The following is a 15,606-nucleotide window of genomic DNA, read 5'->3' as shown; positions in this document are numbered from 1 at the left end:
TGAACACATGTGACAGTGCACCCCACAAACACAATCAAGCCTTCGAAAAAATGCGTTTTACCACCCCTTCACGTGGGCCTGGCTCCGCCTTGATGCAATGATTGACAGGATTGCATTTTCAATTCCACATTGAAGTTTCCCACATTTAGTGCGGGACATTTAATGAAAATTATGAGTGTAAGTGCAATTAAGACAAATAACATTTAAATTATAATTGTGCCACAATTTTTGCTTCAACATGTTAAACATATCTGATAATTTATCTACATTTTCATTTTGCAACTTATAAAACGTTAAAATATAGGCTATGTTTAAAGTATGTTAAAACTAGTTTAGGAAATAGCAAATGTAATATTATTGGATTTCAATTATAAATTTGCTCCAAACGTTGCACATAGGTATGGAAAATGTAAATTTAAATACAGAAATGCACTGCCATTTTACATTTTGCATTGCCATTTTGCACATTACATTTCAAATTGATAGCCTAGTGCTACCCACAAGATTCCATAGTGTTTTCCCTATAGCAGGGGTTTTGCAGGCTGATTTCGTACTGCTAATTCAAAACATACCTTAAAGAGCGAATTTTGGAATTGCTGATTGTAATCGCGGGATACTGGCGAAAAGTCACTTGAGAGGAGGCAACGCCTTCCACGTTGATTTGTGTCATTGCTGATTACTTTGTCAGTGGGTATGCGTGCTTCGTGAATCGTGGGTGAGTGTGCCGCAAATCGCCCTTTATTGGTTACACTTATGGAAATGAAAGTATTCCCCCATATCTGCATTTCCTTTCATCGAAATTGGAATGAACATTGAAATGAAGATCTGTGAGTGATGCGCGGTTTTTAGAGAGTACACAGCTTGGTAAAATGCACCTCCGTGTCTGTGACCGTGAGGACACACGCAGTATTGAAATCAATTAGAAAAAAAGTAATCAGTCAGTAATAAAATAAAACCAAAGAGGAAAATTATATGAAATAAAAATGAAACAATGCTTGAAGTTTTTGAAGTCAGTATAGCATTCAGCTAATAGCCTAATATAGAAATTGAATAAAGTTTTAGGCAAATTGTATGGAAGGTTGAGTAAATGATGACAGAATTTTTCTTTTTGAGTGAATGCCTTTAAAGTCACCATGAAATTAAAATGGAATATTCTTATTTTATATGGAATGCTGCAGTGTTTATTATAAGTGGTTTATCTGTGCACATATTTATTTATTTAAATCATGTGCCCTTTTAATCTTAAATCAAAATATGTTCCCCCTCCCACTTTGACATCAAATTATTTTCTTTGATGACGTGTTTGCTGGTGCGAGGGCAGGACAACCTTTCACTCACATGAGATCACAGCAAACCACAAGGATCAATTCCTGATGGACAAAATCAAGCCCCGCCCTATATTTTTTCTCATTCGAGAAGCCTTTTCACTCGTCACAACAGGGAAGAATAGAGGATCACAACTTCCGTTTCATGCTAACTTTAAACTAGGCTACAGTTTGTTCACAGATTCTTGGATACTCCACACTAAAATGGATATTCTCTCATTTACTAACCCTCTTGCCATCCCGATATGACTTTCTTTAGATGAGCACATATGAAAATTTTTAGAACAAATTAATCCATCTCTGTGAGTTCATATAATGCAAGTAGATAGCAGAGGTGTAAAGAGTACCTGAAAACCATACTTGAGTAAAAGAACAGATACCTTACAGCGAAAATTATTCCATTACAAGTTACAAGTCATCAATATCAATACGACTTGAGTAAAAGTCTTAGAGTATCTGATTTTAACAGTACTGAAGTATTTTACTCATACTGAACGTAGGGTCAAAGAGAAACTAGTCCTTAACACCTAAAATACATGCCAGTGAAAACCAAGAAACAGTTGATTTGTGAGGAGAGCAATCAAGTTTATTTTCCAAAATCAAAATAAAACTAAATACCTAAATATTGCAATACATCAAGGTCGACAAAAAGGGCATAAAAAAAACAATATCCTTCAAAAAATTCTCTTCAATATAACTGATAAATAAAATAGTTAAAGTAAAATGAAACAGTCAAAGCCTACTTGCACTGGACGTGCTGGTTTCGGCCTCATCTCATATATGAAACACCTGCGATTGAGCAACTAACTGCTAATGCACTCGCATTCAGTAAAGTAGCCTTGTTGACAAGTTTGGGTAAGTAAGGGCAAAACACAAGTTATAGTACCTCCAATGCCCTGTAGATGGCGATATTGCTTTTTTATAGCAGCAATAAACTTCTGCAGAAAAAGTTAGGTGCCATGCAATATGTAACACGTAATTGCATTACTCTTCACAAATGTATTGGAGTAAAGAGTACATATACTTGTTCAAAAATGTAGTCAAGTAGAGAGTAAAAGTTTTTAATATATTTGATACTACAAAGTAGCCTAAAAGATACCTATGTACAGTAACTAATTACATTTACTCAAATACTTCCACCACTGGAAGTGGTGGAAGTGGAAGTCACTGATAGTGACCCAAAAATGTACACTTCTGAAGTGAAACAATAGTCTGTATGTGAAAAGGTAATATATTTTGAAAATGTAAACAATCGCTTCCTAACAGTCATATGAGTATGCTTGAAGCACAGTAAATGTAAACACCTTTTGAAGCGTGATGTAAGCAAATTATGAAACTCTGTGCTGCTGCATTATTTATTGCACAAGCCTTACAATGAGCTCACGCCACACTTCTCAACATGCATGCGAAGGCACGGGGGTATTCGATAATGCCACAGGTCGAAGAGACACTCGCAAGCTATCTCTCACATGGTCCGGCATCATCATTAAAGAAACCAACTCTCTCCACTAAGCCATGCAGAACCACCTTAACGCCAGTGGGGAAAGCGTTTCAAGCGGCAGTTCAGGCTGGTGCTGTGCTGCGCACCATGGCGCTTTGGGCTCAGGAGCTCATGTCACTGAAAGCAGTCTTTATCCCTGGACATCTGAAGGTCGTAGCAGATTTACTGTCCAGACAGAGAATACCAATGGGAGAGTGTAAACTCCACTCCGGGGTAGTGAAACAAATCTGGGAAAGATTTCACGATGCAGAGGTGGACATCTTCGCCTCTGAATAGACAGTCCAATGTCCCCTCTACTTATCTCTGAGTCACCCAGCCTCCTTGGGTCTGGACGCAATGTCGCATACATGGTCCTAGCCAGAGGACGCCTACAAGGCTCTTGCCTCTTACTGAGAGCGCCACGTCGACGGCTTGCCCTGGGTGATAGTGGAAAGGAGGGACCTTCTGTCTCATGCACAGTGGACATTATTACATCCCCAGCCCGAACTGTGGAACCTTCATGTTTGGCCCCTAAAGGGTACCGACTGATGGACACTGGGCTTTTATCTAAAGTTAGATAGACCCTTCTCAGTGCTAGGGCTCCCTCCACTAAAATAAGTTATTCCAATAAATGGGATGTCTTTGAAAGGTGGTGCACTGCACGTAATGCAGATCCAGTTAACTGCCAGATTGTTTCAGTTCTGGACTTCCTGCAGGAACAATTATCAGCATGCCGTGCCACTCTCAGGGTTTTATGTGGCCACTTTATCGTCTTGCCACACCTTGATTGATGGGGTGTCACTCTGGAAGCATCCTCTGCTCGCCCGCTTCGTTCGTGGGGCCAGACCACTGAGGCCTCTGTTAGAACAAATATCCCTTCATGGGACTTAGCTATAGTCCTTGAGAGGCTAGTAGAGACCACCTTTGAACCTCTAGAGTCAGCGCCTGACAAGCTTCTGACTCTAAAGAAGTTTTTTTCTTATGGCTATCACTTCTTTGAAAAGAATTGTGGATTTGCAAGGTATGTCTGTCTTTCCATCCTGCATAGACTTTGCCACAGGGATGGTGAAAGCAAATTTGCATCCTCATCCTGACTACCTGCCTAAGGTTCCTTTCTCAACCATACATCCGGTCACTTTTGAGGCCTTCTTTCCTCCGCCGTTCACAATGCCGGATCAGGAGAAACTTCACAGACTGTGTTCAGTCCGTGCTCTTCAGGCCTACGTCCTCTGCACTAACCAGTGGGGTAAGTCAGAGAAACTTTTCGTTTGTCATGGGGGCTGTAACAGGGGGCGGCCGTCACAAAACAGACAATTTCACATTGGGTGAGGGATGCTATTGACTGATGCTAAAAGCGCTATTTAAATAAAGGTAACTTAACTTGCCTATGAGGCAACCGGTCAAGCTTTACCAGTAGGCATCAGGGCTCATTCTACCAGGGGGGTCACATCTTCCTTAGCCCTGGTGGGGGGTGTCCCCGCAGCATATTTGTGATGCGCCAGCCTAGTCACCTCCACACACATTCATAAGATTTTACAGTTTGGATGTCCATGCCACTCTGGGCTCACACTTCCTTGAGTCAACATCACAAGCTCATGTCTGAGACCCTTCGCATTCTTGTGAGCACACACTACACAAATGTGAGAGGTCCAGACACCCCCAGTGCGGCGGCGTGGGTATTCTCGTTCCCAGACCACTGAATCAAGGACAGCATTAAGCGTAGCTTTTGAAAGAGAACGTCTTGGGTTACTTCACTGTAAACCTGTTCCGTGAAAAAAACAGGAATGAGATGCTGCACTTCATTGCCGCACTGAGGATGTCCAAGGACTGCTCTTCAGACAAAATTATACCTGTCGATGCACCTGTGGCACATCTAATTATAGCCCCTGATGAGCGTGCATTCCGATGATGTCACTGTCCAAAGCTGTAAAAGTTCGAAGTCAATTCTATTGACCTGTTACACACATTTCACAGCTGGTCACACAAAAATGTTCCCAGAGCACTGAATCAAGCGCAGCATCTCGTTCCCGCTTTTTCAGGGAACAGGTTTACATTGAAGTAACCTGAGACATTCCAATTAGTGAGCAGTGGTTTCTTAAGGTTAAGTTATTAATATGGACCTTAGCCAATGCTAGAGAAACCTACAGTTTTGTTCAGTTCAGTTTTGCCTATCTTGCCTTTGTTTGGAATTACTGTTTAATTAATTACAAATAACTTTGTTTTCCTGTCCTGTCTGGATTTCTGTTTTTGCCTTCATTTCATGTTCCTGGATTTACTTTTGCTATTATTTGTTAACAAATGTCATCTTATTACATTTGGATCCTTCTCTCTATTGTTTCTGAACCACCCCGCATTACAACCAGGCAGGTTAGAGTTTGTAATTGGATTTAGGAGATTAACACAGCAAGGCTTGATTGCAACCTGTCCTGTTGAGTTAAAGTTGCAAATAAAGTGAATTTTTTTTATCTGAGATAAGTCGTCAGCACAATGCTTCAACACATTACCACAATCAAAGAACATTACAGAACAGATGAGGATAAAATATGTTGAGAAATATGTACAAAGCCTTAAGGTTCTTTGACTCCTCTGGACTGCAGTGTGAGCCATTACTTCTAAATGGACAAGATTATTCCCAGAATAGGCGAACCTTTCAAATTTCTCGAAGGCCTTTCAAATGATATGGAAAAGAACGCACATGATACAACCATAACGGACAACACCAGATCAGGGGCCCATTCTTCCTATGTGGATTACTCGGTTATCTGGATTTTACTGTTGGCAATTTTATGGGATCCAGGATTGTTAGGTTCTTCGAAGATCAACCCGGATTTGCTGTAGCAACAGGTCCATAAGCTCAAACCTGCTCGAGAGCAGGCTTATTTCCTGTAAACGGGAATAGATTGCGTTTTTTTAGCTTAGGCGATTCTTAAAGTCTGTCCTATAGACACTGCTACTTTCTTACAAGAGTTTCTTATTGAACCAGGAACAATAACAATTTAAAATAATAATAATGATAAATTAAAAATTAATTAGAAAAAAAATATTATAATGTTGTGTAGTCTGTCTATAGACACAGACAGTTTTACTTATTGAGATATTTATTCATGCTATGAGGGAATAATTACCTAGTAATTTTAGTCTTACACACATGATGCACAGTTAGTCTATGCCGTACATTAATTTGAACGGTGACAGTTAATATTGGAGTGGCTTGTAAAACAGATAACGTAAAAAATGAAGAAACTTGAATTAATGCTGTCACATAACGAATCTACTTCATAGGTAAAAATACAACGAATTGCTAATTACAACATTGAAATACAAATGTAAAGCCTGTACAAATACTAGAAATTGGAATTTAATGGAAATTATTAGGAATCTTGTAAAAAAAACAGTACAAATTTTATTTATCATTAACTTTTGTTGTTTTGGTCGCTTGGCTGTTTCCTTATAAAGGTCCAGAAATTCATCAAGGTTTAAGGTGTGTGATTTTATTTATTTATTTATTTATTTATATGATGTCATTATGTTGCTGTCTTGCCGCCAGCCAATCACTGCATTGCTGATCATGGTTTTGAGTATCGCCCTTGACGTATATCTGCCCTTTCTAATGACTACAAGATTGTGCAGTAATCTCAAGACATACTAGACATACATAACTATAGAAACTAACAAGGCAGGCAATGAGAAAAACACTTCAACATAAAAGTCCTTAAACACAAGACAGTGGAACACGAGACCATTATCTTTACACTGGTACATCTTTTAATCAATTAAGTGGATTATAAAATGAGATAACTGTATCAATAATTCAGGTATCAGCTGCATTGGCATACTTGTGATTTTTAAACGCGATACACATTTTAGCTTTCACTAGCTGTCTCATAAATTGCAACATACAGATTTATGTAACTACGTGCAGGTGCCAAATAAGTTTATTTTTTTATTCTTTGCTGGAGGATGATAATGGAAGCCTGCTGGTTTTATGTCTTAAACTGGATTTCATTAGGTTAACTTGTGCTGGATAGCAGACGGTTTTGTTGACAGATATGATAGAGCCAAGAAACAAATGCTGTGCATTAGAGAGATGTAAAATTTGCTTTCATTTGCATAAACGACTAGACAGCACATGAACATGTTTATAGTTTGCACATTAATCTAGAAATGTGATTTACTTGTAACTTTTAATGTAATCTCATCCATGTAAGCAGATGAGTAAAATGGCATATAATAGTGACTTATAAGTAAACACGGTGAGATTAAACTGTGTGTTACAAATGCTATCAAACTCCACAAACCCTGTCTAATGGCAATAATCACCTTTTAAAGAGACTAAGACTTGAACTGCTGCCTCTATAAAGATTTGATAAACCCCATAGTACACTCAACAAGTCCACTTCTATTTGAGTATTTTATCCTTTCCACATATGTAAACAGGAAATTTGGGGGGAAGATTGTCTGCCTTCCTATTGAGGTAGATCTACAAAGGGCAGAATCCTAGCCCAGCAATGTTGTTATATTCTGAATTGTGAATACCGGTATACCAGCAGTGACTATTGACCTACTTTCATAACTTCAACATGTTTAGACTGCAAGTTGAGAATATTGAAGTTCGTAATTACAGTGATAGGCATTTTGATCTTCAATCCACAATATATTTTATCTCAAGGTTTGTGATTTTGAACTTTCGTCCTACACAAACCCTTACTACCTTTCAAATATGTATCTTTTCTCCTGTTTACAGATTTACTTAACCTGATTAACGGACACTGGAAGCTTATGATGTCAGCTGGATCAGAAGGGCCTATGAAGGGGCTATTTGTCAAAGAGGCATTTCAGGCATCTGAGCCTGTAAGGTATTTGCATAGATCCTACTTGTGAGAAGGTGTAATGTTGGGCCAAAGTAAAAGAAAATGGGGTTAGTGTGAGGTCATTCCTCCTTTTGAGTCTCTTTATTCAGAAATGTGTGCTGTTACTGACAGAAACATAAATGGTACTCATTTTTACACATCTCTATCACAGAATTAATGAGGAGGTCCGTTTAAAATGACTTAACTGCTACAGATCCATAAGATTTAAAAACATAAATTCAGTTATTTCTCTCTGCTCTACAGCTATGGGAATATTTAAAAGAAGAATGAAAGTTAAAAATCACATCCAAGCTTAATCCACCCAGTCAAAAATTGTCCTTTTCACGGTTTTTTTTTGTTATACTTGGGTCGTAGTTGTCTTATGTTTAACTTTAAGGTAACTAAACAAACTTGATGCTGATTGATATCAGTGTTAATTTCGTTAACGAAAACTATGACGAAAATGTTCGTTGACTAGCTTTTTTTACCTGACTAAGACAAGACGATGAGAGACGACACCCACGCCATTAAATTATAACTGTGACTATATCAACACATGCAATATCGTTGACGGAAAAAGACGAGAATGAAATGTGTTTTAAAAAAAAATTAAACTTGACCAAAACCAATTGTTTTTGTCAAATAAATGAGAACGGAGACGACATCACATTGACTGTTTTTACGAGCGTTCAAGCTTACGGTTGCCAGATTTCAATCATTTAAACGCCAGTCAGAGCTTTTCTGATAAAAGAACACGTTTTTTTACCCGGTCTTTTCAATAGTATCTGGCAACCATGCGCGCGCTCTCCCTACACTGCTGAAGAAGCGCGGATCTGAAAACACAGACAAGTAAGCTGGAGTTCAGCGATCTTCATTTGAGATGTTCTGTGTTCTGTCACGAGCCGCTTGATCTGCGATCAAAATACAGGCATCCAGCAGTGTTTTTAATGTTGATCATATTATACGAGCAAGACTGCAATATGTTTCCTGAATATCCGATTTCAAATGTGAAATCGATTTTATACAGCAGTTCAACAAACAAAAGGGTAACATTAAGTCATGTAGCCTACTACATTAAAAAACAGTATTGTCAGTAGGCGTATTGCTCTATTTTGCTAAGAAATCCATGGCAGAACTGCAGAACACTCGATGACTCACTCATAAAGACAGTGACTTACCGCCACCTACTGGCGACTTTAATTTAATATTTAAAGTATCACTTCGTTTTTACCATCATTGCATATTTATTGAACATTGTTTTATTTAAAGCATTATTTATTTTATAAAGGTAAAAATTGAACTGGATTTAAGATGGCAAATATTGTCCACTGAACAACCACTGAACTAAGGAAAAGGGATATAGAATTGCACAAGTGCTACTGCTAAAGAGTGCAATGTCAATACAGCCTGTTACCATAATTAAAATTTCTCATAAGCTTAATTGAATTGGCCTAGAGAGAAAAATGATTATGACTTTTTTGTCTGAAGACTAGGCTACATATAAATAGCTACCAAAATTAATGTCGGTAAATGCAGTTTGACTAAAAGTTGACAAAAAATGCAATGACTTTTCGTCAACTAAAACTAGACTAAAACTATGAAAGACAAAATGACTAAAATGTGACTAAGACCAATAAGCATTTTCGTCTGAAGATGATGACTAAGACTAAATCAAAAATGGCTGCCAAAATTAACACTGATTGATATTGATGATTTCTTTTTATTGAGGGCACTCTAATGTATTTAAGAGTTACAGTAAGTCGTACAGGTAATGTATTAAGTACTTTGGCAATGTATTATTATGATCATAGACATTATAAAGTAATTTTAATTCTCCTTTCCACAGCTTTTTATAGTTCACAATTTCTGACTAAATTTTACGACAGTCCTCCTAGTACAATCGTTAATGCGTACATGCATGTTCCTCTCATTAGTGTAAATTGGAATTAAAATGATCCATTATAGTGGTCTGTCAAAAATGATCCAGAACATTTCACAGAGAGATCAAGCAGCAACAGCAGGATCAAATGAATCAAATGTAAAGTAGAATTTTTAGAAAATGGCTAACAGCAGTTAATACCGATGATGATATTTTGTTGCAGAAAGAAACATTCATCTTTCCATGGGTGCATCAAAGCAAAGTCTGTCAGTATTTTAACATTTTTAGCATGTAAACCACTTCATAGATCAACCTGACTTTATTCTCTGCCTCTTGGTTGGCTTTCCATCAGCCTAACAAGTGTATTAGTAAATGTAACGATTGTCTGGCATGTCATTGCTCAAATTTCAAGTAACTCTGTTGCTGGCTCAAATCAGTAGGAAACCTTGGATAAGAAAGATTTGAAATCTAAACTTATTTTTCATAAGCTGGATTTTAAATGTAATGGTCGATCAGCTCCAATCAGTGAATAGGTGAAGTTTATCAGCCATTTCACATTTCTTTATTTTAATCTTCAATCATTTACTTAACCACCCGGGCATAACTCAATCCTAACAAACAGATGACGACATCAAATCTTTTTTTCCAGTACATTGATCTGGAGCTAATTGGAATTCATTGTCAGGAAATTCAATTTCATATAAGATGATGGGTTGTTGGAAAGAAATTAAGCCCACTCTATGGAAACCAAGACAGTTCAAGAAATCCATTACAGAACTTCATATTTCAGAAATCCGAGTTAGCAGCTACTTGAGCTAATGCCAGTAACACCATGCTGATAAATCTCACAGATAAACCGCACCTCTCTTATCTTCACCCAAACCCACGTTGAATCTGAGTTAAATTCCACTCTTCATCAGGTGCCTGTCTATTGCTACTACAGAAATATTTGATATAAAAACGTTCTCATTAATGAGTGTTGAAAAGACAGCAATAAGTTCCTCAGTAAATATACAGGGTATCATTGATCCCACTTGGGTTTATGAAAGTGAATATTCACTTGTTTTGTTTTGTTGTGGTGCACTGTGCAAGCACTGTGTATCAGCAAAGCATTCCTCTCAGTGTTTCATCTTGTTGCAGAGTACTTCCTGGCATGTTTGGACATCAGCTAAGATTTGCCATTGACCATGCCCCAAACAACAAGTGTCTTGTTTGGATTTGGCTTCAGTGATATGCAGTAAACCACATACCTCGAAAATGTTTACAGAACTCTTGTGGAACCACTTACTGTAGTCAGTAGATTGGGCTGTGCATTTTATTGACATACCAAAAGTGGAAGTGCTAAAATGGAGCATTTAGATTTTGAGGAAATATATGCTGCTTCATACAGTCCACAGAGGATTTTGACAGATGTTTGTGGTCAAATATTGCTTAATTTTGTGCATTTATGAGACCAAATATTGTGAAATAAATTACTTATGAGCCTGTGGAAAAAAGTTTGCATGCAGTGCTGTAGACTCTTTGATTTGAAAAGGTTTGATTGAATCCTTTTTTATTTGTTCACCATCATTTCATTCATTTCTGACTGACTTTTGGCTGTGAAACACAAAATGATAATTTTTGAAGAATTTTCAAAACAAAGAAAGGAAATAAGGACTGGATCTGAACTCTAAAATGTCAAAAAGCTCCATAAAAGTGGTCCATGACTTGTGCTTGATATTCTCGGTCAGTGATGGGTTAGGATAGCTCTGTGAGGAACAGAACAATATTTAAGTAATCAATTATTCACTAAAAATCTTAAAATCTGCTCTAGCTCTTCTTGGGTCCAAACATGGATTCATGATAGAAGAACTGGTGTCTGATTCATAAATTAAACTTCTTTTGTCAGATCTTTTCAATAAATCAGCAAGAGAAAAAAAACCATGAACTGCATTATTTCAGGTTCACAGCTCCCTGGAGGAGAAGATTAGCATTAATAAATAAATAAGCTTAATTTTCTACGCGGACTTAAGGGTATAAATACAGCCTGAATTCACTTCGTATTCATGTTTTGCTGATGAGCCGAGACAGGGATTGCAACTAGCCATTCAGCGTTGGTTCAGGGCTAGACGTTCGGACCTAGACGTTACCATTCAGTCAGTCAAGTTCAACGTTACGTCGATACTGACATATTGGGGTCCCTATGGAAAGTGCCACAGCCACTGAACTGTGTAAAGAGTATCAGAGACGCAGATGTTGGCAAGCTGTAGTGTGCCCTCTTGGCAACTGCCCTCACACAGTTGTTACCTACCCAGTGCCCCATGTAAGCCCAAGGAGAGTAGTCTTCCATACCAAAGGGATGGAAGGGGCTGGAGACTGTTGTTGGTGCTGCTGTTCCTCTTATCATGACATTTCACAGGGAAGAGTGCTTCAGATCTCAATTCCCATGTTTTTCAGCCATGAACAGTGTTAACGCTGGGGAAGCGTGCCTATTCCAATGGAGAGGGATGCTACAGAGGCCAAACCCTGCCGAAAGGGAGATAATGTGTGATGGATACTCACATGGACTGAGCCGTGGGCAGTACTACATATGAAAGATCTCTGAGGTAGGGCTGGGACAAGGCATCGTGATTCTTTAAATGATTCTGGATCAATTTTGAGATTTTCAGTATGCATCACGATTCTCTCCAATTGATTCTGAGCTTAGTTTATAACAGCAGATGATGCTGCATGCTTTAGAAACAGCCATACTTTGATCTTTTATAAAGTTCAAAAAGGTTGAAGCAAATTACAAGGGTTGTCGCAGTGGGCTGTGTTTAGATTAATTTCACGTCATAAAAGCATTCTGAGGTGAAAATACATGTAAACAATTATTTGGACCCATGAATGCTTCGTGAGCATTTGACTAGCCTACAGTGCCATCTGCTGTTAAAGGTACACGGGTTTACCGACAAAGAAACCATATCATAGACAGTACGCATTTGGGATTACAGAGGGGGAATTACTTCATATGGGCATCTAGCCCAGTACAAGGGCTGAACAGCCGGGCATACACACGGGTGCTGGGCCTGATGTCAGACATCTCCGCCGCATATCACTCCTGGAGGAACTTGATTAATGATTCGCCATTTGGGGAACTCCCCTGAAGAGCAAATAGGCGCTCGTATACCACCGTTAGAGGGGAATGGCGCTGCAAGCGAGACAACTGCAAACACTTTGCAGTTACACTGCAACAGTTGTGGTGTTGTCCATGCGGACCAACACATGCCTTCCCTGAAGCAACAGTAGAAACCGGTACAGAGAGAACAGCACTGCCAGCAACTCCAGGCAATTAGTATGCCAGTGCAGTCGAGGTCCCGTCCAGGAGCCCGAAGCTACATGCCCCCTTGCACACAGTGCCCCAATCTGTTCTGGAGGCATCTGTTGTAACAACAACATGCCTGGACACTTGTTCTAAGGGCACTTTGGCCCATAGAAAGGCAAGGTCTGACCAGGGACTGAATGTTTGGTGATAGCTCGGTGTGATGGCCACATGGACAGTGCCACGGCGCCATGCCCATCCCGGGGCACAGCTGTGTAGCCAGTGCTGAAGCAGTCTCATATGCATCAATCCGATTGGTGTTACAACAGCTGCGGATGCCACATGCTCCTAAGACCCACTGAAATTGTTTCAATGGAACCGCTGTCTTTCGCCTGAACGTATTCAGGCAGTTCATCACCGACTGTGCACGCTTTTTGGTGAGACGCGCAGAGCATCTCGGGTGAGAGCTTGCTGCGTCGAGATCAAGACATGAATGCCCACCTCCCTGAGCGGGGCCTCCACGACATTGGTAAAGACGCAGGGAGACAAGGACTGCCCAAAGGTGAGGACCTGTACTGATATGCTCAACCCTTGAAAGCAAAACATAGGAGCGGTCTGTGTCAAGGTAAAATCGAGACATGATTGTACACGTCCTTCAGGTCGATCACTGCAAACCAATCAGGGGGATGAATGCACGTGAGGATGCATGTCTGCGTAAGCATTTTGAACTGGAGCTGCCTCCATACAAGTGGCACCAGAGGGACAACAGATGCACCAGAGGAGCGCTGGGGCCTGGCCCAGAAAGCACAGTGTCCCAAAGTAGAGGGAATGAGTGCGGCGTGGCACTTACCTGGCTCCGTGGGACCTGTGAAGGACTGGCCCCCAAACAAACTGAATTATTAATGCAGGACTGAATGTAGGCTAATCATTACTGCTTAGCTGGAAATGGAAAATTCGTTATCATACAAAAAATCTGTATTTTTGGGCTAAATGGCGATGTATGGTATAATCTCTTTTTTTATATAATTTATATAGTATAATTTTTTTTTTCTATTTGAATGTAAAAAAAATCTATATTTAATTAAAAAAAATGTTATTTCATATCCTGATCAATATTGTCCTACAAACAATGTTCATATTGAAAGCTATAAAAACAAACATATATGCAATATGAACATTGTTTGTAGGGCAGTATGTATCAATATTCAGAGGCAGAACAACAGTGACGGCTAGCGTAACTCTGTGGTTGAATGCGAATGTGATTGAAAATGTCCCTTTCACACTTTGGTAGTGCGTCGCCCTAATAAAGAAACCACCCCTGCTTATAACCAACCTTAATCTAATATTTGGGAAATCGTGTAAAAATGTAGTAGAATATTGTTGATGTAAATTTTTAAATGTCTTTGTAATTTCTTGCAGAAATCTAATTTCTTTTTCACTAATTGTGAGAATAACATGTTTCAGACAGACAGGTCTAAAGCATTGAGTAAACTCAGAGGAAGCAAACAGAGACTCTGCTGTCTGACACACAATTTAGCAAACAAAAACACTTGCCAACCGAAACTGCACAAACACACCCTCCACACCAAGTCTCTGCTGTACGTTACTGTCAAAGACGTGCATTTATACTTGCCTTTCAGACAACTGTCCATTGAAAAGGGGTGGAATCCACTTTCATGTACATCACTACCATGGAGAGGAATGATTCAAGCTCCTAAGGCTTTTTTTACTATATTGATCCATGAGGGAACAACAATATCTCAGTGCTGCTCTTCACCTTTTTGATTTCTAGAATTTTGTTTAACAAATGCACATTTTGTTTCTCGTTTTGATTTTGAGTCTCATGCCAGTAAACTAGCAAAAACTATTAGCAAAACATTTTTGTAACCTGCATACCCATGAAGGCCATGGATGAGCAGAGTGTACTGTCTCTTGGCCCAGAAGTAGAAAAGGCTTTTCTGTTCAAAGCAGATTAATTGTGTAAGGCATTAAGATCAGAATCCAGGAATGCCTCAGAAGTTTGGATCTTATTTCATTTCTTTTAAAAGTGTTTTTTAAAAACAATTACTCTAGTTGGTGAGATTAATACAACATTTTTGACTTGACATAATTAATTGACCTATCAGTAAGCCCCTCCCCTCGAATGCAGATGAGCCAATGGCAGTTGAGTATCAGTTGCATGGGGACTGGAACTGGACAACTTTAGGTTTCAGTGCCCTAGAGAAACATTGGAAGATCTGATGCTCTCATCGTTTTCATGGTGTTTCTGCTACAAAAATGGTAAAACGATATACTGTAGCTGGGGTACTTGTAACACTGATTGCAGGTATCCTGAGAGGATGGGTATTCATGTTTTGAATTACCGTACTGTGTGTCGAGTTCACCAGCTCATTTCAAAAATGTGATAAGATGTGCGCCAACAGACCAATTATCTGCGCAATACGACTGAAGCCTGGTTAATTTATATGAAGTTTTATCAACTAAGTTTGGGAGGAGCACGTTCAGATAATTAACACGAGTGGACAGCACTTAGCAATCAATGTTAAGAGGGTATATATAGACTCAGCAGTCTGACCTCGATCCATTGACAGTTTGCAGCATCCCCCCACCACCCCTTCTCTACACTCCTAGTTTCAAAAAACACTTACATGCGGGGGAAGTACTCTGGGTTCGGGCTAAATTCCGAGCTCGGAGCCCTCCCTCCGGACAGCACGCCAAATACGCATTAAAATCTTACTCCCTCAAAGTATATGTAAGTGTGAACTCGTGAACAATGATGTGGGCGCAGTAAC

General features: G+C 39.2%; 1 long non-coding RNA gene across 2 annotated transcripts in view; it reads left to right on the top strand.

The window, feature by feature from the left end:
* Positions 1-640: 640 nt before the first annotated feature.
* The window catches only part of LOC143738968 (uncharacterized), a 35,966-nt gene continuing 21,000 nt past the window's right edge, over positions 641-15,606 (top strand). For both annotated transcript variants that reach the window (XR_013204107.1, XR_013204106.1), the window contains exons 1-2: positions 641-715; positions 7,550-7,661. This is a non-coding gene — a long non-coding RNA (uncharacterized LOC143738968). The remainder of the gene's footprint in view (positions 716-7,549; positions 7,662-15,606) is intronic.

The sequence above is a fragment of the Siphateles boraxobius genome, unplaced genomic scaffold (assembly GCF_051911475.1).
Source record: "Siphateles boraxobius isolate OS27281-9 unplaced genomic scaffold, OSU_SipBor_1 16, whole genome shotgun sequence".
Taxonomy (NCBI): domain Eukaryota; kingdom Metazoa; phylum Chordata; class Actinopteri; order Cypriniformes; family Leuciscidae; genus Siphateles; species Siphateles boraxobius.
Note: the sequence above shows the minus strand (reverse complement) of the source record. Positions and strands in the feature narration are given on the sequence as shown.